Here is a 27,916-nt window from a genome sequence, read left to right as displayed (position 1 = left end):
CAGCTGCTGTATCAGCAAATTCATCAGAATCAAAATGAAGTTTGATGGCCATAATAGGAGAACTGGATGCTGCAAATGCTAAGGAACCAAGCCATGGCCCTCTGAGGAAGTGCCTGCTCCATGCTAAAGCTTGGCTCACAACACTGAAAACAGTCTAGTATGTAGGAGAAGGTTCACATCAAACCTGAGTTCTTTAACAGACTTCTGAAACTATTCACACTGCCACTGCCTTTCAAACAAACCATGCTTAGAAATTAGAGCCACAGCAGAACAAAGTCTACTCTTTCCAGTCTTGAAACTTTCCCAGCCAATGCTGAAGCTAAACGTTATACTTCAGAAGTGTATTCACTTTACTAAAATCTATTTATTGGTGAATTTGGGTTTTGTAGCACAAGTTTAACACTGGAAGATGTTGGAGTGTAGTATCTACACAAACAACTAAAATGTTTCTTTGCAGATTATAAAAAGATTTGTTTCTGGTGTCACAGTATGCACACATTTTGTGTCAATAATTCATACTTGCTGCAACTCAACAACTGAAATTTGTCGTGTCTTTAACGGAAGGAACTTCACAGGAGCTATATAAAACAGAATATAACACTGAGCCACAAAGATAAATTAAGTCAGATGACCAAAAGCTCAAAGAAGTAGGTTTTAAAGAATGTCTTAAAAGAGGAAAACAAGATAGAGAAACAGAAAGGTTCAGGGAGGGAATGCTAGAACGTGGGGACTGGGCAACTGAAGCTAATGCCACCAATGGTGGCAGATTCAAAATCAGATGCTTTTTTAAAAATGCTTTCATGGAATGTGGGCACTTTGGCACGGCCTGAATTTGCTGCCCATCCCTAATTGCCACTGAGTGCAGTTAAGAGTCAACCTCAATGTTGTGGGTCTGGAGTCACATGCAGGCCAGACCCAATAAGGATAGTAAAATTCCTTCCCCAAAAGGACATTGGTTAACCAGATGGGTTTTTACAACAATCGATGATAGTTCCATGGTCACCATTACTGATACTGGCTTTCAATTGCAGATTTCTAATTAATTGAAGTTGAATTCCACAGCTGCTTTGATGGTCCCCAGAGAATTAACGTCGGCCTGCGAATTGCTTGTCCACTAGTGCCATTTGCCACCTTCGTTCCATGCTCAGTAGGCCAGAATTAAATGAGTACAGGTTAAATGAGGCCCGCATGGAGGGATTTGTAAGCAAGGATGAGAACTTAAAAATCAAGATGCTGCTGGACGAAGGTTGAATGGATGTTAGTGAGCACAAGGGGTGAAAAGTGAGCAGGACTGAGTGCAGGTTAGGACACAGGCAGCAGAGCTTTGGATGACCTGAAGTTTTCGGAGGGCAGAATGTAAGAGGTCAGTAAGGTGTATCAAGACTCAGAAGTGAAAAGGCAACCACTCCAAAGTAAACTTTGATAAATGAGTTTGCTCTTTTACTATCAGTAATTTAGACAACAACTCCATCAGTTCTTGAATAATTGTAATACTTAAGTTGCATTTGGACATTTGGAAAACATGGGAGTGGAATTCAGGTGTACCGCCCCACTGCACAAAGCTTTAAGAGTTTCAAAACAATAAAATTATAATAGCACAAAATAGATTAATATTAGCCCAATATACTGCAAATATCAGTATTACCTGTATTTTTGAATCCAAAGAGGTGTACATTATTTCTGCTGCAATTCAATGTTTTGAACAAAAAAATTACAAAATTCAGTGTAGTTACAGGCTTTTAAAGTTCAGGCCAGTACCAGAAACATTTGGAGATGACAGGGGCCAGATTTTATTCCATTCAGGCACCAGCAGGCCAGTGTCAGGCCTTCCCCCTCGGAGCAAGGACTCTGGGAGCAAAGCCACACCCACAGAAAGCTACCTGTCAATGACAGGTCAGCACTCTCGAGCAGACATTGCCAAACTCAGGGGCGTGACCCGCGGGTGGGTCACCGGCAGGTGTTGGGAGGGTCACGGAGCCGTCCGTCGTGGCTCTCCTGATCGCGCAAATCTGTGCACAACAGCCGCAGCAGCCAGCTGTTAATAACACCGGCTGCAAGCGGCCTTCAAATTGGCCACGAACATCTAAACAAAATGTGGCCGCACTGCACATGCATGCCAGATCATCGCAAACGCATGTACGCCAATGAACAGGTACAAATACGCATTGCGGCCGCTTTTTTTAAAAAATGGTTGCAGCTTTTTGTTTTACAAGTTCAGGAGGGTTTATTCATTTTATTCGTTTATTTTACTCATTTTATTTATTCATTTTATTTTTATTTTTTTTACAAGTTATGGGGTGTTTTATTTGATAAAAGTTTACAGGAAAAAAATGCAGAACTTTGGACAGATGGAGACTCAATACTTTCCGACAACGTAAGGCTTCACCTTCATCCAACAGGTTTCATTGGAGACACGTGTACGAGGGCCAAAGGGACCCAAAACCATTTTCTCCACTTTTGTCAGCAGCAAACAAGGTAGGAGAAAATGGTGGGTCACGCAGGTCAGCTGGCGTAGGCCGCGAAGATCGGCTGGCGTGGGTCACAAAGTTCAGCCGGCAGAAGCTGCGAAGGCCAGCGGGCGAGGGTCGCGAAGGTCGGCCGGGTTGGGAAAGATGTGTCCCCGGAAAAAAAAGTTTGAAAAACACTGCTCTGAAGCACCACCCGGGAGGTGGTGGTGGCTGCTGATGGTATGACACACACAAGGCCGAGGATCATGGAGGGAGACAGACACTAGTGAGTGATAGAATGACGGTAGGAGGTGGGGGTCAAAAGGGTGGGACATTGAGGGGGTTCAGAGAGGGTTCAGAGGTGCAACCCCCCCCCCTTTTCGATTCAGAGTCCATGAGCGGCTTTGAATCACGGGTTTGCAAACAAATATGTCAGTGTTAGCCATTCATGCTCACTACATGGCAAGCCTCTGCCTAAGTGGCAGGATGGGCCATTTGGTGGGCCAAATTGTGGCCATTTGCCACAGGTCCATCCACAAGCATTCCCATCCTAGACTGTATCTGGGTGGAGGCAGAAAGGTGGCAGGGACTGCACCCGCCACCCTCCCTTCTGATTAAACGCTCCTCCGCATCAAACATACCAAAGGAAAAGGTACAAGATTCAAACCCACATTTTTAAGAAATGTTTTTAATTGCACTTAAATATTTAATTTCAAAACATCTAGTGGTTACAACACTGGAACAGCAATCAAGCCAGTCAGTCCAAGTCCAACCCTTCAATTCAATAAATTGTGACACAGTGCTTTTGGACTGCTCGGAAAACCCAATATGTCCACAAATATCCTTCATGGAAGGAACTCTGACTTCATTGTGAATTCAGTCCATTGCATGGTTGACTTCTAATGCCCTGTGAAGTGTCCACGCAAACACAGTTGAAAATAATCCATGTCAAATAAAAATATTTTTAAAAAGTTGGCTAGCCATATCAGCATCAATACATAATAAATTTGGAAGAATACTGGGTGGAATTCTCCCCCCCACGCCGGGTGGGAGAATCGCCAGGGCGCCGCACGAGGCACGCGATTCTCCCACCCCCCCCCAAACCAGCGCGGCGAGAATCACGGCTGGCCGCTCGCCTTTTGCGAGCGCCGATTCTCCGGCCCAGACAGGCCGAGCGGCCACCCCAACATGACAGGTTCCCGCCGGTGCCGCCCATACCTGGTTGCTGCCGGCGGGAACTGCGCGGGAACGCTGGGGGGGGGGGGTGGGGGGAGTCAGAGGGGTTCCTGCACCGTGGGGGGGCTTCCGATGGGGTCTGGCCCGCGATCGGGGCCCACCAAATCGGTGGGCCGACCTCTCTAAAGGAGGACCTCCTTTCCTCCGCCGCCCCGCAAGATCCATCCGCCATCTTCTTGCGGGGCAGCCTCGGGGAGTACGGCAACCGCGCATGCACGAGTGACTTCATTTACGCGGCGCCGCTTTTTAAGCGGCGCCAAGGCCCAGCACGTGTAAAATACACGACGCCGCTCCTAGCCCCCCGGGGGCGGGCGAATAGAGGGCTGGGAGCAGGTTCCGACACTCCGGTTTTCACTCCGGCGTTCGGACTTTGTCTCCATTTCAGAGAATCGCGCCCACTATTCTTGGGAGCCACGTTGTTAATTGTTGGCCTTAAATATTATTCATTGGACAAAGCTTGTTTTCTTGCTCCTCTCCTCAAACTGCATTTCTGCTTCAGCCTTGCTATCTCTACTTATCTGCAGCCCTCAAACTCCTTCATTCTTCCTCATTTGCATAGATTTACTTCCATTCGGCTCTCACGCCTTGCATACAACCCATTGCCCCCCCTTCCCGCCCCCCCCCTCCAGTCACCCGCAGTTCCTTGCCACCCCTACAATTCTACATCCCTATCTAGGTTCAAGTAAATCCTCTTTCCAGTCCTTCATATCCTTTGTCTGCTGAATGCTTAGCCTTATCATTTACATTTATTTCAAGTTATTAGATTTACCTGTCTTAAATATCACATTCTACCTCTGTCAAATTTGTCACTGATATTTATTATAACCCTGTACATCCACCAGTTCATCAATACCTCGACCCAACAGCCCCAAATACCCATTAATCCCAAGTTCATTAGCTCCTACCAAACTTCGATCCTCCCCCTTCAGCCACCTTCTCCTAGGGGCTTTTCACAGTAACTTCATTGAAGCCTACTTGTGACAATAAGCGATTAGTATTATTCATTTTCCACACTTCAATTACTGACCACACTGTAACTCACAACCTTCTCCTTACACCAAGAAACCGATTATGATCAGAACCCCTGCACGTTCCCAGATACTTTCCATAGGATTTTTACATTGCAACTTACTGTCAGTTAGCAAGTCAAAAAGCCAAGGTAGTTGAGACCTCTGTGACCAGGGAAAGCAACTGAGTATCTCCTTAGCCTGGAATATTGTGTGCAGGTTTGGGGCGCGATTTAATGGCCTTGTATCCGAGGGAGCACAGAGAAGGTTTACCAGACTGATTCCTGGAATGGCAGGACTGACGTATCAGGAGAGACTAAATCGGTTCGGACTGTATTTACTGAAGCTCAGACGAATGAGGAGGAATCTCATAAAAACCTAGACAGGATAGATACAAGGAGGATGTTCCCAATGGTGGACATGTTCCGGAACCAGGGGTCAGTCACAGTCTAAGAATACAGGGTGGACTGTTTAATAATAATAATCTTTATTGTCACAAGTACACTGCAATGAAGTTAGTGCGAAAAGTCCCAAGTCGGCACATTCCGGTGCCTGCTCAGGTACGCAGAGGGAGAATTCAGAATGTCCAAATTACCTAACAGCACGTCCTTCGGGACTTGTGGGTGGAAATCAGAGCACCCGGAGGAAACCCACGCAGACACAAAGAGAAGGTGCAGACTCCGCACAGACAGTAACCCAAGCCAGGAATCAAACCTGGGACTCTGGCACTGTGTAGATACAGTGCTAACCACTGTGCTACTGTGCCCAAGACGAGATGAGGAGAAATTTCTTCACCCAGAGTGGTCGGCCTAAGGAATTCATTACACAGAAAGTAGTTGAAGCCAAACAAACGAATGTTTTCAGGAAGCAATTACATATAGCACTTGGGGTGAAGGGGATCATAGCATATTGTTTTTGGGGGGGGGGGGGGGGGGGGGGGGGAGAAAAGAGTCGGGATCAGGGTATTGAGTTGGATGATTAACCGTGGTCCTAATGAATGGCTGAGCAGGTTCAAAGGGCCAAATAGTCTCCTCCTATTTTCCAAGTTTACCAATAAGATTGAAAAACCATTAAATGAGCAGTGCAGTTTGAATCTGAACGTGGTAGTTGGAATATTTTGTTCAATGTCAAATCAGGTACTGAAACAAAATAAAGGGGGAAAGAAAGACTGGAGTAAGAGAAGGGGGAAAAGTTTTTAAAAATATTTTTGTAATCTCCAGAGCTAGTGCAAAACTGAAGGATTTGGACTCTGCATTTCTAAAAGATAATTTTCGGTGCTAGAGAAGTTGTTTAGTAGTGATTAAGATTTATCATGCTGTTACACTGGAATGGGAAAACCCAGACTTTTCCCCAGTGATTTTTGCTAATTTCTGAGGCAAGTACAGCAACTTCACACCATTCAATGTACTTGAGCAATAAGCCAGAGAGCGAGACATCACAAAAAGCAGTTTTTGAAGGAGAAGGCATCTCAGACAACAAAATTTGATTTCCACATTTAGCTGTTCATGTGTCATCATTCAAACTTACTGTCTAAATAACATAACACTCTTTATTGCCACAAGTAGGGAGAATTCAGAATGTCCAATTCACCTAACATAATGTCTTTCGGGACTTGTGGGAGGAAACTGGAACACACAGAGGAAACCCACACATTCATGGGGAGAACGAACAGACTCAACACAGTGAGTGACCGAAGCCAGGAATTGAACCTGGTTGTAGGGTCTGGAGCTGTAAAGCAACAGTACTAACCACTGTGCTATATCACAGTGAATGCCGATATCCTCACCAGTAGTTCTACCATAACTTCTGGCCTGATAAAACACCTTCCAAAATCACCCTCATACTTCAAATGAATTTGTACTAATCCATGCTGCTCACAACTCAATTGCTCACTTCCCAATATCCATTTAACATGACTCAAAAGTAGTTTTTAATCCCAGTTTGGTCATTCTTCCCAAATTAATTCAATCAAAGTGTATCCTTTCATATGCTCAGGCATCCCAATTAACCATGGAGAAGGTAAAACAAACTAAGAAACAATTAAACAGATTCAAGCTAGTTTTAAATGTGGAAATGTTTTCAACTTTTTGAGCAATAATTCACAATTCTGTCTACTTTTTTTCTGCACTCGACTCTTATGGAAGTAAAACAATTTTAATACCGTGTTTCCTTTCCCTGACCCTGAATATAATGCTTCCACAATATCTCCAACTTCTTAATTAACCTGTCAACCAGAAAGTCAGTGCTGTCGTACACATATTGACCTCCAAGTGAACCCTGCACTCTTTCTAAAAATGCAAGGCAATTACAACTTCCAACATTGAGACATACACTTATATTTTGTACAATATAATGTCCCTGTCCTGATAAAACAATACATCTGACTTACCCAGCTGCGTCATAGAGGTATATCACAAGATAATTATGGAGGAAGTCTATTTGACCCCTGTTAGTTTATCCATCCAGAAAGACCTTACATGCCCCTCACTATGTCACCTTACTGTTACTTAATGATTTCAGAGTTATTGCTCTACTATTCTATTTGGAAGCACATTCCATGCGTTGATCGATCCTTGAGAAGAACCACCTGATATCAGTTCTAAATTAGATTCACAAGTTTGAACTTGCAACCCCTTATTCTGCTCTTGTAATATATAGCAAAGTAATGCTTACGATTACCGTTACAACTGTCTTAGCTATCTTACATTCCCTGATTGAACATGCTGACCATAAAGTAAGCCCACTAAGACTGCAAGTTGTCTCATCTTAATTCCTAACTATTTCAACACCATTTGGAGTACATGCTGTCCATTTTTTTTTCATGTGCAGAACTTTACATTTGTCTGAATTAAACTTAAAATCGGCCTTTGTACTACCGACATACACATGTTGTCTGACTCAATCTATAATTTCCGAGAGGCCCCCTCTTAATCCATTGCACAGATATTGATGTAGACCATTAATGTAAACTATATAAACAGTACTGTTGCCAACAGTAATTTTCAAAGTACTCTCACATACACAATATAACTTTTAACAAGTATTCATAGTTTCATTATCTCTATCCTTCAGCGATTTTTAAAATCAATTTCCATAGTTTCAACTTAACTAATAAGCCTTTCATGCGGAACTTTATCAAATGTCTTTTGGAAATTAAGCAACACGGTCAGGTTTTGTAGAATAACCTAGCATTTCACTTCCTCCTAAAATTCTAGGTGATTAGTCAGACAGAATCTATCTCTGAAATCATGTCTGCCTTTTAATAGGTGATTAGACAAATAAACCTCATTTACACTAGAAAATCAATTCCAATATTTTGCACAGGATTGAAGAAAGACCAATAGATCTGTTTCATCACTATTTTTGAAAACGGGCACCAATTAATCTATTTTCAGTCTACTGATAACTCCCTAGTGATTCCCTTATAATGCCTCACAAATCTCCTCTGTAGTCTCTAGTGTTCTCGGATAAACATCACTTATCCCTGGGGATTAATCTGCTTTGAGCGCTTTCAGATAGTCTAAGAATCCGACCTCATTTATACGAGTAATCAATTTTGTTTAGGTTACTCCTACTTAGGGACAGCATGCTGCTCACATCTTTCACTGTGAATATTTGGAGGAAGTCACTTAAAATAAAGCTATATTGTACTTTTCTTCTGTGGAAGCTTCCAACACTTTTCTGATTATCCTCTTATTGCTGAAGTATTGTAAGAACTTGTTAGCAATATGGCTTGTGTCTTCAGTTGTGATTTTATTCCATGTCTCTCTAGGCCCTTTTAGCTTGTTTTGCATATTGTACTTATAAGTTTAGTCCAGTGGGCTCCTTCCCCTTTCTCTCTACAAAATTTCTAAGCTTTGTTCTTCATTGTTTAATTTGTTAAATAGTTTAGGTGGTTTTCTCCCCTCTATCCATTGCATATAGAAATATTTACACAGGCAACAAGCAAAAACCAGAAGTTGTGGCAACCTCAACAGAACTGCAATCACATAAAAAATAAGTTCAGCAGAATCTAGGTTACAGAAATACTACTAAGACCAGGGGACCAGATATATAGAAATTTAAAATGGATAACTTCAAAGCAACAACAGAATAGTTTAAGCAAGTTGCGAACATTAGCAATGAAGAGGATGTAAAGTGATAAAATGTCACCGCTGTCCCAGAGAACCATTGGTTGCTCTATCCTTTGAGGGATGACTGATGGGTCACCACACCTCAGATGAGGGGCAAGGTTGAGAAGGCGGGTACTTCATGAATAAGCTCAGCCAGCATGGGAATTAAACAAGCGTCGCTCCACAACATAAACCAGCCATCCAGCCAAATCTTTCCGAATAGTGCCCTCGCACATCTAAACATGATTACTTTTAAGAGCCATCTAGATGGCTGCAAACAGGCATAATTCATGAAAACTCACAATGGTGATTAATCTGATTAGGGGTGCGTCCAGTTTCTAGTGCTTTTTTTAAAAACCATTGCAAAGATCCACTTTTGTAAGGGTCACAAAGAATCCAGCAAGTTGTAGAGTCAAACAGAAAGTAACTTTATTTACAACAATATGTACACAGCAGCGGTAGTTCACCACTGCTTCCCTCTCCAGCCGGTACCACACTGGCCAGCTCTATTTATACAGCTGCAAATATTTGTGATTGTCCCGCCCCCCCCCCCCCCCCCCCCCTCATTGGGAGAGCTCATACTCCCTAAGGAAGTCATGGGATAACCAATTGTCTCCAGACAAAATGATTCAGGCAGGTTATAACATCCCGCTCCCACCAAAAGTCCGAAGATCCGCCGAAGATATTTGCGAAGAAGAGAGTCAGATCCGTTTAACAGCAGGCTGGGGTATAACGAGACGGTGAACGGCACTTCCAAAATGAACGGTGTAACAGCTGCAAGTCCGCGCTCTTTGGAACTGAGGGCTCCCCCTCAGAGGCATCCTGTTTGTCCATCTCGGCGTCAGAGTCGAGACCTCCGTCATCTCAGCATCCCTATATCTGTGGGGTTGCGTAACAACCCGAGCAGGCCGTGAGTACGGTGCCAGAGGGCGATCTCGAGGATGAGCATCCGCAGTGTCTGAATCTGGTAGCTACTGCGGCTGGAGAAGCAATTTCCGGGATGGAGAAAGGCTGCCTTCTGGACCGAATGTGGTAAGAGATAGGGCCCGTTCATCGAAGGATAATGTCGGAAACCCACTGGGCACCGCCAGCAAAATTTCAAACAAATACCAGGTCTTCGGGCACAAACTGCCAGATCAGTCGATGCCGAGAAGGGACATGCCTCTGACATTACTTGCACGCCATTGTCCGAAAAAACCATGCTGAGGTGGGTACGAAGTCTGCGGCTCCATTAGGAGTTCCTCGGGAGCTACCCCAGTCACCCCATGCGGAGTAGTCCTGTAAGAAAACAAAAACAAGAGCCTGGCGTCCATGGACCTGGAAGAATGTTTCTTGAGGCCCCATTTGAACGCCTGCACTGTGCGCTCCTTCAACCCATGGTTGGTACGGAGCGGTGCGGATTTGTTATATTCCTTTCATCTTCATGAATCCCGCGAACACTCACTTGTGAAAGGAGTGCCACTGTCCATGACCAACACCTCGGTGAGGCCATGGGTGCTCAAAGATAAATGAGTCTCCTCTATGGTTGTGCAGGGCGTTGTTCCTGTCATGCTATGCACCATGAGCCACTTTGATTGGGCATCAATCAATGGATCATTGAAAAGGGCCAGCGAAATCTGAATTTTAGAGCACCCAAGGCCACCCTGGCCATTCTCAGTGATGCGGGGGCAGGGCCGGCGGAAGCTTCTGATGCTCTTGACAAATGAAACAGTGTTCAGCCATCTTCTCAATGTCGGCGTTAAGGCCTGGCCACCAGACATAAGTCCGTGCCAACATTTTCATCACGCCCCGCTGACCATGGTATCATAGTATCAGCTCCTGTTCTTTATCCGGGACGACCACGCACATCCCCCACAAGAGGATACCATCTTCCACGCTGAATTCTGACAGCTTGGAGGAAAATGCCCACAACTCGCCTAGGAGATGTCTATGCTGCCCACCATACAAGACTACATGCCAAACCTTGGATAGAACCGGATCTGTCTGGGTCCACTCACGGATCCCCGTTGCCATAACAGGCAATGAGTCCATAAATTTCAGGGTTGCAACCACCTCACCTGTTGTGAGGGTCGACAAGGGTCAAGTCACAAAGGCAACTGGCTTAGTGCATCGGCATTCGCAATCTGGGTCCCTGGCTCATGCTCCAAAGAATACCTGTAGGCGGGCAGCATGGTGGGTTAGTACTGTGGCCTCACGGCACTGAGGACCCAGATTCGATCCCGGCTCTGGGTCACTGTCCGTGTGGAGTTCACACATTCTCCCAGTGTTTGCGTGGGTTTCTCCCCCACAACCCAAAGATGTGCAAGCTAGGTGGATTGGCCAGGCTAAATTGCTCCTTAATTGGAAGAAATGAATTGGATACTCTAAATTAAAAGCAAAGCAAAGCAGCAAAGCCCAGCGATGGATACGAGCGGAAGGAAGGGGTGAAATCGGCTTGTCCTTTCTGAAAAGTCCAAGCAGAGGTAAATGAGTTACGATAGGGAAGCGGCGGCCATAAACATATTCATATTGGTGGAAGCGTTTCACAGCCAGGCCCTCCTTTTCAATCTGCGTGTACTTCTTTTCCAATGCAGTCAACATGTGGGAGGCAAAAGCTATCGGCCGCTCAGCTCGGTTATTCATCTTGTGGGACAGGATGGCCCCAATACCATATGGGGAGGCATCACATGGGATGAGTAAAGGCTTTGCAGCATCATGGTGGGTTAGTAACCCGGATGACGACAATTGTTGCTTTACCCCAAACGCAGGTGTGATTCTTCTTCAACTGAAGGTGCAACAAGGTCAGCGTGGTCGCCAGATTGGAGAGAAACTTCCCATAGTAATGTATGAGGCCGAAAAAAGAACAAAGATCAAAAACTACCGTCGGGGCCTGTTGGATTGCGCGCACCTTCTCCGCAACAGGGTGCAAACCTTCACGGTCCACCCAATAGCATATCACTTCCTTTGCCTGAAAGCCACACTTTGCATGATGTAAACAGACTCCAACCTTCACAAAATATTTAAACACAGCCTCCAAATTATCCAAATATTCTCGCTTCAAATCTTCCGTAATCAAGACGTTGTCTAAGTAAACAGCGATATGTGTGTATACTCATACAGGCCTCTGTGCGTTTTAATAGTAACATATGGTCGGGAGGCAGGGTCCAAGTCCAGCTGCAAACAGGCGTGAATGAGAGCCAGCCTGTGAGCTTCGCGTAGAGGTCTTCTCTTCGGGGCATGGGATATCGGTTGAGCCAGGAAGCTGTGTTCACCATAAGTTTATGGACGCCGCACAAGCGAACCGTGTAATCTGGCTTCATTACGGGTACGACCGCCACTGCACAGTCGGCTAAACATACTGCCCTGACAATACCCAGGGATGCCAGACAAGTGAGCTCCACTTCTACTTGCCTGAGCAAGGCGCACGTGGAAATACCACACCACAATGAGCCGGAAAGGCCCTCCTGGCATCCGTAAGGGACAGGGATCATTATAGTCCCAACAATGTCCGATGGCTCCCCCATATAGGTGGCCAACCTGGCCTGTGTATCAGTCAGTGCAATGGTCTGCATATCCCGTTTGATGCAGTGAACCATCTTCTGGCTAACCATGGAGGCCACTTCCCCAGTATCCAACTCCATCTCAAGTGGGTGACCATTGACCTTTACCACCACCTTAATGGAAGCCACTCGGGGAGCTGCCACACAATGAAACTGCAGGCAGTTGTCCTCCGTCTCCACATCCTCAGGAGGAGCATCCTCCAAAGTACAGCTCCTGTCTGGCCCCAGCACCTTCCGGAACTGCAGTCCTTTTGACACGCCCAGGACTGGCGTTCGCACCGGGGTCGGCGCCAATAACTCCTATACTGATACAGCTCCTTATCAATTGGTTCTGGAGGAGGTTCCCTTCAGAGAGGAACGTCTAATGGCCACCGGCATGGGTCCTTAAGGTACAGCAGGGGTGTGGAGAGACACTTTTGGATGGAAGAGGGGTGCACCCCAATGTATGCACCTCAATTTCCTGTAGCTCCTGGACTCCCTGTTCTGCGCTCTCTCGGGACAACGCTATCTGGATGGCTTTTGTTGGCTCAGCTAACAGTTTCCTCTGGGTGGCCGCGTTGTTGATGCTGCAAACCAAACGGTATGCTAACAGTTCTGACAAAGTGTCACCATAGTCACAGTACTCCGCAGTTCTGAGCAGCCTGGATAAGAACTCAGCAAAGGATTCTCGAGGGGTCGTCGCTGCGGTGTTAAACCGGTAACAATGGACTATCATGGACGGGGTTGGTTGAAACTGTTGCCCCACTAAAGTTATAAGATCCTCAAACATTTTACTGTGAGGTGCGGCTGGGTACGCAAGGCTTCTCATCACCCCGAACATATGTACGCCACAGGCGGTTAACAAAATGACCACCTGGCGTTCATTTTCGGTGATGTTATTCACTCGGAAGTAGTAACGCATCCGTTGTGCGTGCTGGTTCCAACTCTCCAGCACAACATCAAATACATCCAAAAAGAGGCATGGTGCAACAGGAAAAAAAATCTTCCAACCGGTATCCAAAAATCCAAGATGGTGGCTTCAGCAGCATAGACAATCATCCAGCTTTCACCTTCGTCGTCAGTTTTATGAGGGCCACAAAAAATCCACCTCGAGTTTGTGGAGTCAAACAGAAAGCAAATTTACAATAGCATGTACGCAGCAGCAGCAGCTCACCAGTGCTTCCTTCTCTAGTCGGTACCACACTGGCCATCTCTATTTATACAGCTGCAACTACTAGTGATTGCCCCGCCCTCCTCATTGGGGGAGCTCATACTCCCAAAAATACAACATCATGGGATAACCAATTGTCCCCAGCCAATAGGATTCAGGCAGGTTATAACATCCATTAACACTCAACTTGGACCTCAGGTGGCGTGCGCGAGGGGAACAGCCGCGTTGGGAAGGGGCGCCCACCTGTCAGAGACATTTCGGCGTTTTCCGGCGGTTTACCCCTTGTTTCGCCGATTGGGATTTCTTCAGCCTTTGGGGCCTGAGGGATGGATGCCAGGTCGGGAGTTTTCGAGCCAGTGGGAAGCCCCGTGGCCAGAGGAACAGGGGCATCGAACCCGAAGCAAGCAGCGGGGGAGGAGCTTGGCCTAAGGCAAGGCCCAAATCCAGGATGAATGGAGAGGGGGAGCAGCGCACACCGGGTGGTCCCTGCTGAAAATGAATATTTGGATTGTTTGAAGTCCGGTCCCAGGGAAAGAGATTTTTTTTAATTTTGATTGTTGAATTTTAAAAATTTATTATTTATTTATCTCAAGATTGAAGAAAGAAGAAGAAAAATACTAAGTGGTTGAGGGATGCCAAAAACAGCTGTGAAGAAGGGAGGAAACGCAAGTTCGCCGCCAAATGAGTGGACCAGTAAAAGCGCTGACAAGATGGCAGATATCGGACCGTGTGGTGGGGCCGCACTACTTACAGTGGAAAGGATGACTAAGGTGATGGCAGTGGAGCTGGAAAAGCAGTCAGCGAGGCACATGGAGGCTTTGAGGAATGAGATGGCGGTCGCACTGAGATCATCGGTGGAGGAGGCAATCGCCCCGGTGAGGGTGGATGTGCAAAGACATCGGCCGACGTGAGAGAACAAGGTGAAAAGAGGAAGGAAGTGGAGGAGGCCATGTCGCAGCACAGCGAACAGCTCACCTCGATGGGGATGAACTGTGGAGGGTTGTAGAGGCCAACAGAGGACTCCGAGCAAAGCATTTTTGTTCCTTTTTTTTGTTGCAACGGTTATATGTTATTTTATTGAATTGTTAGATTATTTTTCTTTTTCTTCTGAGACTGGGTGGGAGGAGACAGTATGCCTTTTGCAGGGGTGGGAACCACCCGTGCGAGCCAACTAAAGTCGGCTAGTGAACAAAGGTGAGGTGAAAGGAGGGCTTCAGACATTGGAGTCTGGTTAACAGGTTTTCATGGGCCTACGAGGCGAGCAAGTGGGAGGGAGGATTGATACCGGGTGAGAATTTTTCGAGGGGAAGTGCAGGGGGGGATTCTGGGAGGGGGGAGTTTGATGTTAATAATGGAAAGAGATGGGTCAGGCCCATGGTACAGGGCCCAGTGGTTTGATGATAGTGGATGGGGGGGGGGGGGGGGGGGGGGGGGGGAAGGAGGGGTGAGACACCCCCAGTTAGGATAGTCATGTGGAACGTGAGGGGGTTGGGAGGCCCAGTCAAGAGTGCTTGTGCATCTTAAAAGTTTGAAGGCCGATGTATCAATGCTGCAGGAGACTCTCACCTGAGGGTGAAAGATCAAGTGAGACTTTAAAAGGGCTGGGTTAGTCAGGTGTTTCACTTGGGATCTGACGGAAGGGCTCGAGGGGTAGCGGTAATGGTCAGCAAAAGGGTGCAGTTCCAGATGGAGAAGGTGGTTGCAGATCAGGGGGGTAGGTATGTGATTGTGACAGTGGCGCTGGAGGGGAGGCTAGTGGCACTGGCAAGCGTATGTGATCCCATTTGGGGCGCTGTGGGATTCGCGAGAAGGTGTGTAGGGCCATCCAGACTTGGGGACACACAAACTGATAGTGGGGGGGATTGGAACTTGGTGCAGGAGCCAAGATTAGACAGGTCACGGCCGTGCTCGCTGGTCCCGTCGGGGGGGGGGGGGGGGGGGGGGGGGGGGGCTAAGGCGCTGGCTGGGAAGTGGGAGGGGTGGACCCTTGGACGTTTCTGCACCCGTGAAGCGTGAGTATTTATTGTTCTCAGCAGTCCATAAGGTGTACTCGTGGATCGACCTTTTCATGGTGGGGAAGGCACTGCTGGCTGGGGTTAAGGGGTCAGAGTACTCAGCAATTGCAATATCAGATCATGCTCCTCATTGGGTGGATATGGTACTGAAGAAGCGGGTGGTACAGAGGCCGGGGTGGAAATTAGATGTGGGACTGAGAATTCTGTGACAAAATTGAAAACGTAATCGAGGGGCAGCACGGTGGCGCAGTGGGTTAGCCCTGCAGCTTCACGGCGCCGATATCAGAGGTTCGATCCCGGCTCTGGGTCACTGTCCGTATGGAGTTTTCACATTCTCCCTGTATTTGCGTGGGTTTCGCCCCGACAACCCAAGGATGTGTAGGGTAGGTGGATTGGCCACGCTAAATTGCCCCTTAATTGAAAAAAATGAATTGGGTACTCTAAATTTATTTTTAAAAAAGAAAAAGTAATCAAGGAATATGTAGGTTTTAACTGCACGGGTGAGGTGTCAAAGGCGGTTGTCTGGGAGGCTTTCAAGGCGGTGGCGAGGGGTGAGGTGATCTCGTTCAAGGCTAGACAAAGAGGAGAGGTTGGAACTTCAGAGAGTAACAGATGAGATGCTGGAGGTAGACATGAGGTATGCAGAAGATAGGGACCCAGCGCAGTTGGAAAAGTGAAGGAACTCCAGGCGAGCTTTGACCGACTAATTACAAGGAAGGCGGTACGCCAATTGAGACGAGCAAGGAGGGCAGTTCACGAGCATGGAGAGAAGGCGGGCCATATGTTGGCTGATCAGCTCCAGAGGGAGGTTGCAGCAAGGAAAATTGTCCAGGTGCGGGACAAGGCAGGGAAGTTGGTGGTAGCTCCAGATCAGATTAACAAGGTCTTTAAGGAATTCTATGAGAGGTTGTACAGGTCAGAGCCACCAGGGGAAGGCCGGGAGATGCAGGAATTTCTAGATGGGTTGGAGTACCCGAGGTTAGGGGAGGGGGCAGGGCTACATTAGAGGGGGCGATAGTGGAGCAGGGGATAAAAGATGCGATTGGGAGGATGCAGTTGGGGAAGGTGGCAGGGCCGGCAGGCCCGTGGAATATTATTAAAAATTCAAAAATAATCTGGTACCACTGATGGTGGGGATGTTTGAGGAGGCGATTGGGAAGGGGGTGTTACCACAAACTTTGAGGCAGGTATCGATTTCCCCGTTACTTAAGAAAGATAAGGATCCGACGGAGTGTGGGTCGTATAGGCCCATGTCACTGTTAAACGTGGATGCAAAGATATTGAAGAAGGTACTGGCAGGTAGGCTAGTGGAATGCCTCGCAAAGGTGATAGGTGAAGATCAGAAGGGGTGTATGAGAGGGAGGCAGCTCTTTTCGAACATTAGGAGCTTATTGAATGTGGTTATGGCAAAGGCGGAGGGGAAGGAAACAGAGGAAGTTGTGGCATTGGATGCAGAGAAAGCTTTTGACCGGGTAGAATGGGGATACTTGATGGCAGTTCTAGAGCGGTTTGGAATTTGACCAAGATTTGTGGACTGGGTAAAGCTATTACATAAGGAGCCAAGGGCGGTTGTCCGCACAAATAACATCAGCTCAAAATACTTTTCTCTCCAACGTGGGACTAGGCAGGGATGTCCTATGTCCCCCCCTGCTGTTTGCACTCTCGATTGAGCCATTGGGTTAAGAAGTTCGGGGGTATGGAAAGGGATAGTGCGGGGGGGGGGGGGGGGGGGGGGGGGGGGGGGGGGGGGGGGGGGGGGGGCGGAATAGAGCATAGGGTGTCCTTGTATGCCGATGACTTATTATTATACGTGTCGGAACCAAGTGCGTCAAAAGGGGAATACTAGAGCTGCTTCGGGTGTTCGGGTCTTTCCCGGGGTACAAATTAAATCTAGACAAAAGTGACTATTTTGTGGTGTCTTGGAAAGGGGTGGGGACAGGGGTGGGGGTGCTGCCATTCCGTCGGGCAGGGACTTACTTTAGATACCTGGGGGTGCAGGTTGCTCGGGATTTTGGGGGGGGGGGGGGGTGGACTCCGTATGTACAACATTTCTAGTTTGGTGGGAGGGTGAAAGGTGATCTGGCAAGGCGGGATGGTCTCCCGCTGTCACTGGCGGATCGGGTATAGGCGGTTAAAATGAATGTGCTGCCACGATTCCTGTTTATTTAACAATGCCTGCCGATTTTCCTGCCAAAGGCATTTTTTTTTTAAAAGAGAGATTGAAGGGATGATTACCTCGTTCATATGGGGAGGGAAGGTGGCCAGAGTTAGAAAGGTGCTACTACAGAGAGGAAGGAAGGCAGGGGGTTTGTGTCTTCCGAGCCTGATGTATTATTACTGGGCGTCGAATGTGGAGAAGGTACGGAGCTGGATCAGAGGGGTTGAAAAAAGAGCTGCCCACAAGGATACGCTGATCTCAGTGGTGTGGATTTCACCAGAGGTTTAACTGTGCATTCAGTCAAGTGGACTTCCAGACATCCAGCAACTGTGATGTCACTAACACTGAAGTATTCCCATAAACAACTAGCCAAGAAGTAAAATGCAATGATTATCCTTCTCTTTTTTAATTCTCATTTTATAGACGGTGAAATACATGATTACGACATACACATGCGACTAAGGTAGAAGTTAGGTATATGGGATTTTATCATAATCGAAAAAATTGACACTCCACAAATCTAAAATTTGTTTTCAAGCCAGAGAGGTTTCTCAGCCGTAATTATGAAGTTAGTCCACCATTAAAGATCAAGAAGTTGTTGTTTGTGATTCTATACTTTTCCATAGGAGGACTTTTGATGTTCCCGGAAACTGCAATTAATTAGAAATCACTGAACTGATGAGAACTTGTTCTTGTGTTACTAGTTTCACCTTAAAAACCCTTGAAAGTACAGCAAAACTCAGTGTAAAAAGTCAAGTTCTTGTCAGTTCAGTAATTTCTAATTCAATGCAATCTGCAGGGACTTCAATACATCCTCCCATGGAAAAGCGTAGAATCACTGCAACTTCTCGATCACCCCGATGTTTAAGTTCACAATTATGGACTTCAAAGTTGCTGTCAGTTTCAGAGGAGGAATGATGACGAGCAGTAACAGTTTTACCATTGTTTCTACCGCAACATTTAGGCCAATGCTTTTCTTTCCAAAACAATGTCGATCTTTTAAATACCAGTGAATGAACATGAGCTTAAAAATTAGAAGCAAGGAGGAACGCCCGGCAGTTCCCTTTTGCTTAAAAAAACTTTTCACCAGCCCATGTTGTGACTTATGCTACCAAGATAGGCAAGGGGCAGGATTCTCTCATCTCGGGGCCCGGCCGGAAAATCGCTGGGACCGGCATGAATTGCATCACGCCACCCTGTCTCCGGTCTGCCGATTCTCCGGAGGGCGTTGAATCGGCGCCCAGCGCGGGTCGGGGGCCGTTCTACAGGGGCCCCCCGGCGATTCTCGGCCCGGGATGGTCCAAGCGGCCATGCTAAAAAAGCCAAGTCCTGCCGGCACCGTTCACACCTGCTCTTACCCGGCGGGACCTCGGCATGGATGCATCTGGGGGCGGCCTGGTGGTGGGGGGGGCCTCCTCTGTGGCCTGGCCCTCAATCGGGGCCTACCAGCCGGCAGGCCAACCTCTCGGACTGGGGACCTCTTTTGTTCCGCGCCGGCCCCTGTAGCCCTACTCCATGTTACGTCGGGGCCAGCGTGGAGAACGGAGCCACTGCGCATGCGCGGCAAACACCCCGGTTCCACTTCGCATACGCGGACCCCGCGGTGCCCATATGATGCCGGGATCAGCAGCTGGAGCGCCGTGGGTCGCTCCAGTGCCATGCTGGCCCCCTGTAGGGGTCAGAATCGCTGCTCCTGAGGCCATGTTGACGCCATCAAGAAACGCGACGGCGTTTACGACGGCACCAACACTTAGCTTCAGGATCACAGAATCCCGCCCAAGATGTATGAAGTAAATTGGTTCAACTGTCATTGTCATTTTCTCATTGTCATCATTGTCTCAAATTATTGAATTAAAACATAAAATTACTTTACATCAATGATCACAATTGTATCAAACATTTCAAAGCAGGCAAACGCAACATCATGCACAGTGAAACAGGAAGTACGTACACAACGAGAAAAGGGCATTAGCAGATCAGAAAAGGATTAAGGACTGTAGTGATTACTAAACTAAAATATACAAAAATTCTTAAATTTACACAGACTTCCTACCAACATACACCCCATTATGAATTCTTGGTCCACATTTATAACATAAACTGTATACTTAAACTGGTCATAGTGTAATTACATGTTTCTTCCCACACAACCGTCACTCCCCAGTGAAGGGCTGCAGTGCTGGTGTAATCGGATTGCAAAATATTACATAGGCAATTTCCATTATAAATGTGAACCCAGTAATTTATAACAGATTTTTTTTTTATTAATAGGGACTAAATGCTTGACTTGAAAATGTAGTTTCAATTACGTCTGAGCACCTTGATCCAATTATCTCTATTTCACATCACAATAATATATTAGGTCCTGCCTCTCCACTTGCAGCACCACAGAAGATCTTCCAGTTGCTCACTAAAAGTAGAATCAATGGAAAGTTATCAACATTTCAAGGGCATTTTACTAGAACTGAAATTACATAGATCACTGAAATGTTCAAAATTGGGAAATTCTGAACATGTAACTTTAAATAGTATTTTGTTACCAGTAGGAGGGTTCAACAAGAGCAACAGAATGGTTTTCAGACTCTCGGATGGCTCAAGGAATTTAATGGGTGAATAGTTGAGCCATAAAATCCAAAGATGATCTTAAAGTCAATCTCTGGTCAATGTCAAGTTAAATGATGTTAGCCAGAGCAGTGGTCATGGTAATACAATTGGCCTTCACCTAACCTCCACCAGCCTAGTGGAGAAAATTGATTTGACCTCTCATTGCGAACCAGCAACCTCATCTGTGATACTCCATACAGTCAAATAACCTACTATACGTGCTGTCCGGGCATACAGAGGAATAATGACAACTTGGATGAGGTGTTTGAGGCACTATCCTCAATGAGGGACTCACACTTCTGAGGACCCACACACACAGAAGAAAAAAGATGGTGCTTTTATTTGAATTCTAGGTTGTAAAGAGAGACTAACAGAACTAAACTTGTTTCACTGGAGGGAAAAAGAGGCAACCAAATGACGAATAAGAGGAAATAATTTGCACGCAAAAAAACCCAATAACTTTAGAGGTTAGGGATACAAATATAAAGAGGAAAAAAGCTTGTGTTTTTACATGTATAAGATTTTCGACAGAGGCAACTGTAGTTATTGCACATTTGATGTTTTTGTTTCAGATTTTCATCATAGACTCATAGAACAGTACAGCACAGAACAGGCCCTTCGGCCCTCGATGTTGTGCCGAGCAATGATCACCCTACTCAAACCCACGTATCCACCCTATACCCGTAACCCAACAACCCCCCCCCCCCCCCCCCCCCCCCCCTTAACCTTACTTTTATTAGGACACTATGGGCAATTTAGCATGGCCAATCGACCTAACCCGCACATCTTTGGACTGTGGGAGGAAACCGGAGCACCCGGAGGAAACCCACGCACACAAGGGGAGGACGTGCAGACTCCGCACAGACAGTGACCCAGCCGGGAACCGAACCTGGGCCCCTGGAGCTGTGAAGCATTTATGCTAACCACCATGCAACCGTGCTGCCCCACTTTATCATCTATAGCACTTTGCTTCTTGAGATCAAGGTATTTTGTATTCAGAGTAATGTAACAGAGCGAATATTGGATAAAGCATTAACTGCCCTGCAAACTGCTTTTTAAATAAAGAACTGGGTTTCAGGTTAGAACAATTGGTAAATGGAAATAACAAAATCCTGATAATGATAATCTGACATCAAAGAAAAAAACTAATCTAGCCTTATTTGAACATTGTTTGATTTATCTTTTTACAAGGCAAATAAAATCTTTACAGTGCCTTTCCTCAAGAAATCAAATGCATTGGATAGAGGATCTAGTTTGTGGAAGAAATGGGTTCAAAGCACCAAATAACTTTTCTTTGATCTAGGATTTCTTGCTTACTTTGCTTCCAGAATTTTGCATAAAATCCTTTCCTTTCCTCCATACAAAATAGGCCACTGTCCTCATTTAATCAGTTCCCCTTCCCAGGAGGATAGATACAGTAAAACTGCTTAGATTGTGGCTGTAAGGAACGGGTGCTTTGTCGTAGAAAATTATGAGGCTGTGTTAAAGGAGTAAAAATAATATTGATTATTCAAACCTAAATATAAAATTCTACGGCAGTTTTAAAAATTCAGCATTGCCAATAACTTCAATTGTCTGCTATTTATTAAAATTATTCATGTGAGAATATTGGTAAAATGCTGCTGTAAAATTGACAATACAGTAAAAGTGAGCATTTTGCTCACTAGCTGATGGTACAGCTGAATGCCAAGGTACAATAAGGCATACGTCAGAAATGTGCCAAACAAAAAGTGAACCTATCTGACTAATTAGAATCCAATATTGGTCCTCTTTATATTTTTAAACATGTCACATTATCTGAGAACATACCAATAATGTAAATTTCTGAATCCACTCACTCCAATCAAATTTTCTGAAATCAAATATGTAATCCAAAACTTCTTCCAGCATAAAAAATTGAACCATGTTTTCTTTGAATATACTACAGATTTCTACAATATTATCGAGATAAAATTCAGAATGTAATAACATCCTACTTCTCAGTGCTGTCCAAGGAAACAAAATGCATACCCATACAACCTCCAATCGGTGTAATCTTCTCTGATTTCTCACCAAACTTATGGAAAGACACAGATACATAAAATAATTTTATAATAATAATTGGTCCATTAATTTATTTACTCTGGAACATTAGTCAGGTCAAGCGTGAAAGTATTACCGAACACCGTACAAGCAAACAATTACAATAGCTAAGAATTTAGATATTTGCATTAATTTATCAGGGAAAGTAGAAAAAATGGTCAACATGAACGGTAAGATAGGAATGACGTTCCACTGCTATTAATTGTGGGTTTTTTACTCGGAGTTGGTCAAGTAAATAAAAATGATAAATTAACTAAAGAAGTACATGGAAGCATAGAAGTTTAAACAGTAATGAATTTTATCCACAGATGGCAAAGCAATGCCAGCAATATCGCCATAAATTCCTCCCTCTTGATTGCAATTGTGATTTTATCCTCTAGGAAGGTATTACATGCGCTATGAATAATACGATACAATGAGCGTTTTCAAACAAACAAAAAAATTCCCAAGGTTTGTTTTAAATCTCCAATGATTACAACAAACTGTATCTACATTGCAGCATCAATATAGCAAAACATTCTGACGCATTTCACCGAGCATTAGCAAATAAAATTTGGCACCAAGCCATATGAGAAGATATTAAGTCAGATGGCCAAAAGCTTCAGCAAAAAGGTAGGTTTTCAGAAGCTCTTAAAGAGAGGCAAAGGGGTTGAGAGGTAATTCCTGAACTTGGGGTGAGGCAGCAGATGGTATGACCAAGAATGGTATGTTAGCATTTAGAATTAAAATAGGGGATGCGCAGGAGGCCAGAATTGGGGGAGCACAGGCATTTAAGGGTGATAGAGCTAAAGCAGCTGAAGAGTGTGTGTGTGTTTGAGAGGAAAGGAGTGCAGAGGCCAAGGAGAAATCTGAAAACAAGGCAGAAATTTTAAAATTAAGATATTGCTCAACCAGGAGCTGCTGTGAGTGAACAGAGGTGATGGGTGAATGGGGTTTCAGTGGGAATTAGAATATGGCAGCAGTTTACAGAAGGTGAAAGTTGGGAGGCCAACCAGGAATATGCTAGAACAATTAAGTCCAGAGATTACAAATGCATGGATGAGTGTTTTAGCAGCAGGTGATTGAGGCAGGGTGGAGTTTCTCATTGTTACAGAGGTCACAGGAGGAAATCTTAGTGGTGAGGCAAGTGTGCTTGCAAGTCAAATGCAACACCAGGGTTGTGAACAATCTGGTTCAGCCTCCAACATTTGCAAGGATAGGGATGAAGTGGCAAAGGAACGGCAAAAGAACAGAGTTTATGTTGGGGACTAAAAACAATAGCATTCGGCTTCCCAATATTTAGTTGTTTCTGCCCGTCCAGTATTGGATATCGAACAATCAAATAATTTAGAAACAGAGGGGGAATGGAGAGTGGTGGTGAGGTACAGCTGGATGGCGTCAGCGTACATTTCTGGAAATCTGTACAAGTGAGACCAGCATTCAAAAAAATGAAATATGAATCAAAATTGTGAATCGATGAAGCAATGTAAAGGGAAGATTATAGAAAACATAATTTGGTGAAATTTGGAATGAACCAAATCAAGTGAACAAATTCAGGAACGACTATAGGAAATGTTCATTTATAAGCAAAAACATTCTATTTACTTTGTTAATTAGATCATGTTTGTCTTCAATTTATAGAGATCCGCACAAATCTGCTAACACGAGACTAAAAAAATTAAATCTTCAATCAAGCATTTAATAAAAGGGGGTGGAGCTTACTGCATCAGATTTCAACTTCAGTTTCGTCAATCTTTTCACCATGTTTCTTTATCATTCTGCACATAACCAGTTTCAATCTATATGATTTCCATGTCTATCCCATCAGTCGAAAAGGACATTCCTGCCTACAACTAATCCTCTTAGGTTCAGCAATCTCTTGCACAGGCCAGCCTCTTTTTGTTGTGATTTGTACCTCTTCATTTACGAAAGCTGTTTTAGGCACTATAAAGTTAATCTAACTGCCAGCAGGTCCATTCTCTATCTCACCACCTTCAGACCTCCTTCCCCCTCCCATCAGTAACATATTAATTTGTTCTTAAATTTCAGTGCACAGCTGGGAAAAGCAGCTAATGCACAACTCCTGCAGAAACTCAGATGATAATTGCACACCTCTGCGATACTACCAATCCATGAGCAAACCAATTGCTTCACACTGACCAGAGAAGGGCATGTAAGCCAGTCCACTTATGGAAGGCGCTCTTAACATACTTGCAAAAACAATGCCACTTGCACAGCATCACTTCCCTAAATCTTTGAGCCATCACTAACCCATATATATTCAAAAAAAGGTTCAGCCTATATTTATTTCAATGTGACAAGTATCACTGCTGGATTCATATAACCATACAATGGCACTAGCAACCAGCTTTCATCCAGCCAGCTCATCTCCAGGCAACAAGAAATGCCACTGTGGCAAAATGAAATCAACGCATTGCCTTCCCCATGTCAAGATCTGCAGCAATGTCAATACTCTGCAGATCATACGCCAGGGCTCAGAATTAAACCATGCTGCTCTGATTTAAAGCTGGCAGAATGGGCAGAGTTTTATGTGGAGCCGCACAAGGCTCTCATAAAACTTAAGTAGAGGCTACAATAATTGTGTGGTGGTGGAGGCGGGGGGGGGGGGGGGGGGGGGGTGGAGAGAAAGGCCACAGAAAGCCATGAGGCTACATACTGGGGTAACTGGCAGCGAGCCGTGTCTCAATCTGTGAACCAACAGGCCACTTAATGGACTTTCCCTTGAGTACTTCCATCAATAATGTCGAGCCAGCAAGCTTCAAAGAGCGGATTAGTCCGGTTCTTCTTCCCACACAGGCAACTCTGGGCTCTCAATCACTACTTTCATTCCCACTGGGTGGGGGGGGGGGGGGGGGACTGGGCTGGGACAGAAAGGGGATTTAAAAACACCCCTCACCCGTCCCTGCTTCCACTGCCCTATAGCCTCACCTTGCGACCATCAGTGTTGGCTGTGTATATCTGGCCAGATCTCCGTGCCCGGCTCCCACTCACTCTCCTTTCTTCCTGCCTCTTGTTAACGGTCCTCAGCTCCAGCTCGCTCGCTGCACACAAACGCTGCACGAGCCCATCCGGCGGGACCCCGCCCAGCGTCCTTCCCCATTGGCCGAGGCGCAGCCTGATTGACAGCCCGCGAGGGCCCTGCCCACCGTCCTTCCCCATTGGCCGAAGCGCCGCCTGATTGACAGGGCCACGCGCGCTCCCATGTCCTGGCGTGAAAGCAAGAGGCTGCAGAAGGCGAGTTGATCGAGTACGTACTCCCCCTGTAGGCTTTCCTTACTGCGTGCGGGGGGAGGGACTCAGACACCATGATGGTTGGACCAATTGCTTCATACTTATCAAAATGTTTCACCGTGTTCATGTGCATTAGACCACTTAACCTATGAATAAGTTATCTTGACATTTTGTAGTAGAGCTTTTTTTTGCAAAAATAATTTCTCAGAGTGGTTCTTTTGCAGTAACAAGAATTAGGAGCAGGAGTAGACTGCTGTAAGGTTATTTGGTGACTCATTAATTTGTTCTGTGTTATGGCCGTGGTAAAGATGCACACAGAATATCTAGCTCTTTGACTAGTAAGATAGAATTGTAGAATTTACAGTGCAGCAGGAGACCATTCGGCCCATCGAGTCTGCACTGGCCCTTGGAAAGAGCACCCCACTTAAGCCCACACCTCCACCCTATCCCCAAATCCAGTAACCCCACCTAACCTTTTTGGACACTAAGGGCAATTTATCTTGGCCAATCCTAACCTGCACATCTTTGGACTGTGGGAGGAAACCGGAGCACTCGGAGGAAACCCACACAGACACACGGGGAGAAAATGCAGACTCCGCACAGACAGTGGCCCAAGCTGGGAATCGAACCTGGATCCCTGGAGCTGTGAAGCATTGTGCTACTGTGCTTGTTTATTAACAAAGTGAACACATGGAAAGATAACTAACAAACTATAATACAAACAATAACGAAAAAGTGAATTCTCCTGGAGCTACTTCTAATGAGACTGTCCTCTAGGACGACTTATGACTAACTGCCAAATCTCTGGAGTCACATGGTGGATCTCTATTCCCACCTGCTCGTCAGAGGTCATATATCTAACTCTATACATTGCCATGCATATCACCACAATCAGCGCCGGTCCTAGGGTTGCTGGCGCCCCGGGCAAGCTGAACTTCGGCGCCCTTCGGGGGGTAGGGGTGGGGGGGGGAGGGCAGGGCCGGGGGGCCGAGGGGGGGGGCGGGGCCGGGGGGCCGAGGGGGGGGCGGGGCCGAGGGGGGGCGGGGCCGAGCCCGCGGCGGGGGGGCGAGCCCGAGGCGGGGGCCGAGCCCGAGGCGGGGGGGTGGCGAGGATGAGGCAGGGGGGGCGGGCCTGAGGCGAGGGGGGCGGGCCTGAGGTGAGGGGGGCGGGCCTGAGGCGCGGGGGCGGGGCCGAGGGGGGGGCAGAGGGGGCCGCCCTGGGGGAGGGCGGCCACCGCGCATGCGCTGGTTGGCACCGGCCCAACTGCGCATGCGTGGGACCCGAGTCTCTGGCGCCCCCTAGCACATGGCGCCCCGGGCGACTGCCCGAGTTGCCGGTGCCTTGGGTCGGCCCTGACCACAATTAAGAGGTGTGGGGCCTTGTGTGGCTGACCATGAACTGTTTATTAATAACCGGCAACTATATACATATCTCTAAGGTATAGCCCTAACTAGGTGCTATCTACATGCCAACTTTTTACACACCATCTCGACACAGTCTACAATCCTGTTGACTCTACATCATGTTTTTTCAAAGTGCATGGGTTGCAGGAGGGGGTCGGGGGGGGAGGATAAGGTATCGCTGGAGGGCATTAAGGCGAAGTGGGAGGAAGAGTTGGGGGAGGATATGGGGGAGGGGTTGTGATGTGAGGTACTCCAGAGGGTGACTGCCTCAACTTCATGTGCGAGGTTAGGGCTGACAGAATTGAAGGTGGTGTATAGGGCGCACCTCACATGGACAAGGAGCTGACGTTTTGAGGGGGAAGAGGATGTTTGTGAACGCTCTGGGGCGGGGAGGGGGGGGGGGGGCACAAATCACATTCATATGTTTTGGTCCTGTCCAAAACTGGAGGGGCATTGGAGGGAGGTCTCCAAGGTAATCTAGAAGGTAGTGCACGTGAGACTCGAACCAGGTCCCCTAGAAACCATATTCAGGGTAGAAGCGGGTGCAGAGGCAGAGCCTTGCTGATCAGCCGAAGGCGGGTCCTGTTGGGGTGGAAGTCAGTTTCTCCGCCCTGTGTCTCGGCGTGGTGGGGAGGACCAGCTGGAGTTCTGAACGCTCGGGAAAGTGAATTTCAAGTGGAGGGGAAGGATGGAAGTGTTCTACAACTCATCGGCGTTGTTTATCACGCATTTTCAAGAGTTGGTTGACTTCGAACATCTGGAGGGGGTGCGTTGGGGGTGGGGGGTTGGCATGCATAGGTAATTGGTGCTTATGGATGGGTTGATGGTGGATTCCTGATTCTTTTTCTTTTGTATTTTGTATTTAAAATGTTGGGGGCGGTTTGATGGTGGGAGGGGTAATGGGATTGTTGGCCAGGGGATTGCCATTGTAT

The 27,916-nt window shown here is 46.5% G+C and overlaps 1 protein-coding gene across 6 annotated transcripts in view; it reads right to left on the bottom strand.

Moving 5' to 3' along the window:
• Positions 1-25,429, bottom strand: part of LOC119967541 (CYFIP-related Rac1 interactor A) — a 335,741-nt gene extending 310,312 nt beyond the window's left edge. For all 6 annotated transcript variants that reach the window (XM_038800231.1, XM_038800233.1, XM_038800232.1 and 3 more), the window contains exon 1: positions 25,279-25,429. The gene's annotated coding sequence lies outside the window, so the exon portion shown is untranslated. The remainder of the gene's footprint in view (positions 1-25,278) is intronic.
• Positions 25,430-27,916: the final 2,487 nt, after the last annotated feature.

This window comes from Scyliorhinus canicula, chromosome 6, assembly GCF_902713615.1.
Source record: "Scyliorhinus canicula chromosome 6, sScyCan1.1, whole genome shotgun sequence".
NCBI classification, from domain to species: Eukaryota; Metazoa; Chordata; class Chondrichthyes; order Carcharhiniformes; family Scyliorhinidae; genus Scyliorhinus; species Scyliorhinus canicula.
Note: the sequence above shows the minus strand (reverse complement) of the source record. Positions and strands in the feature narration are given on the sequence as shown.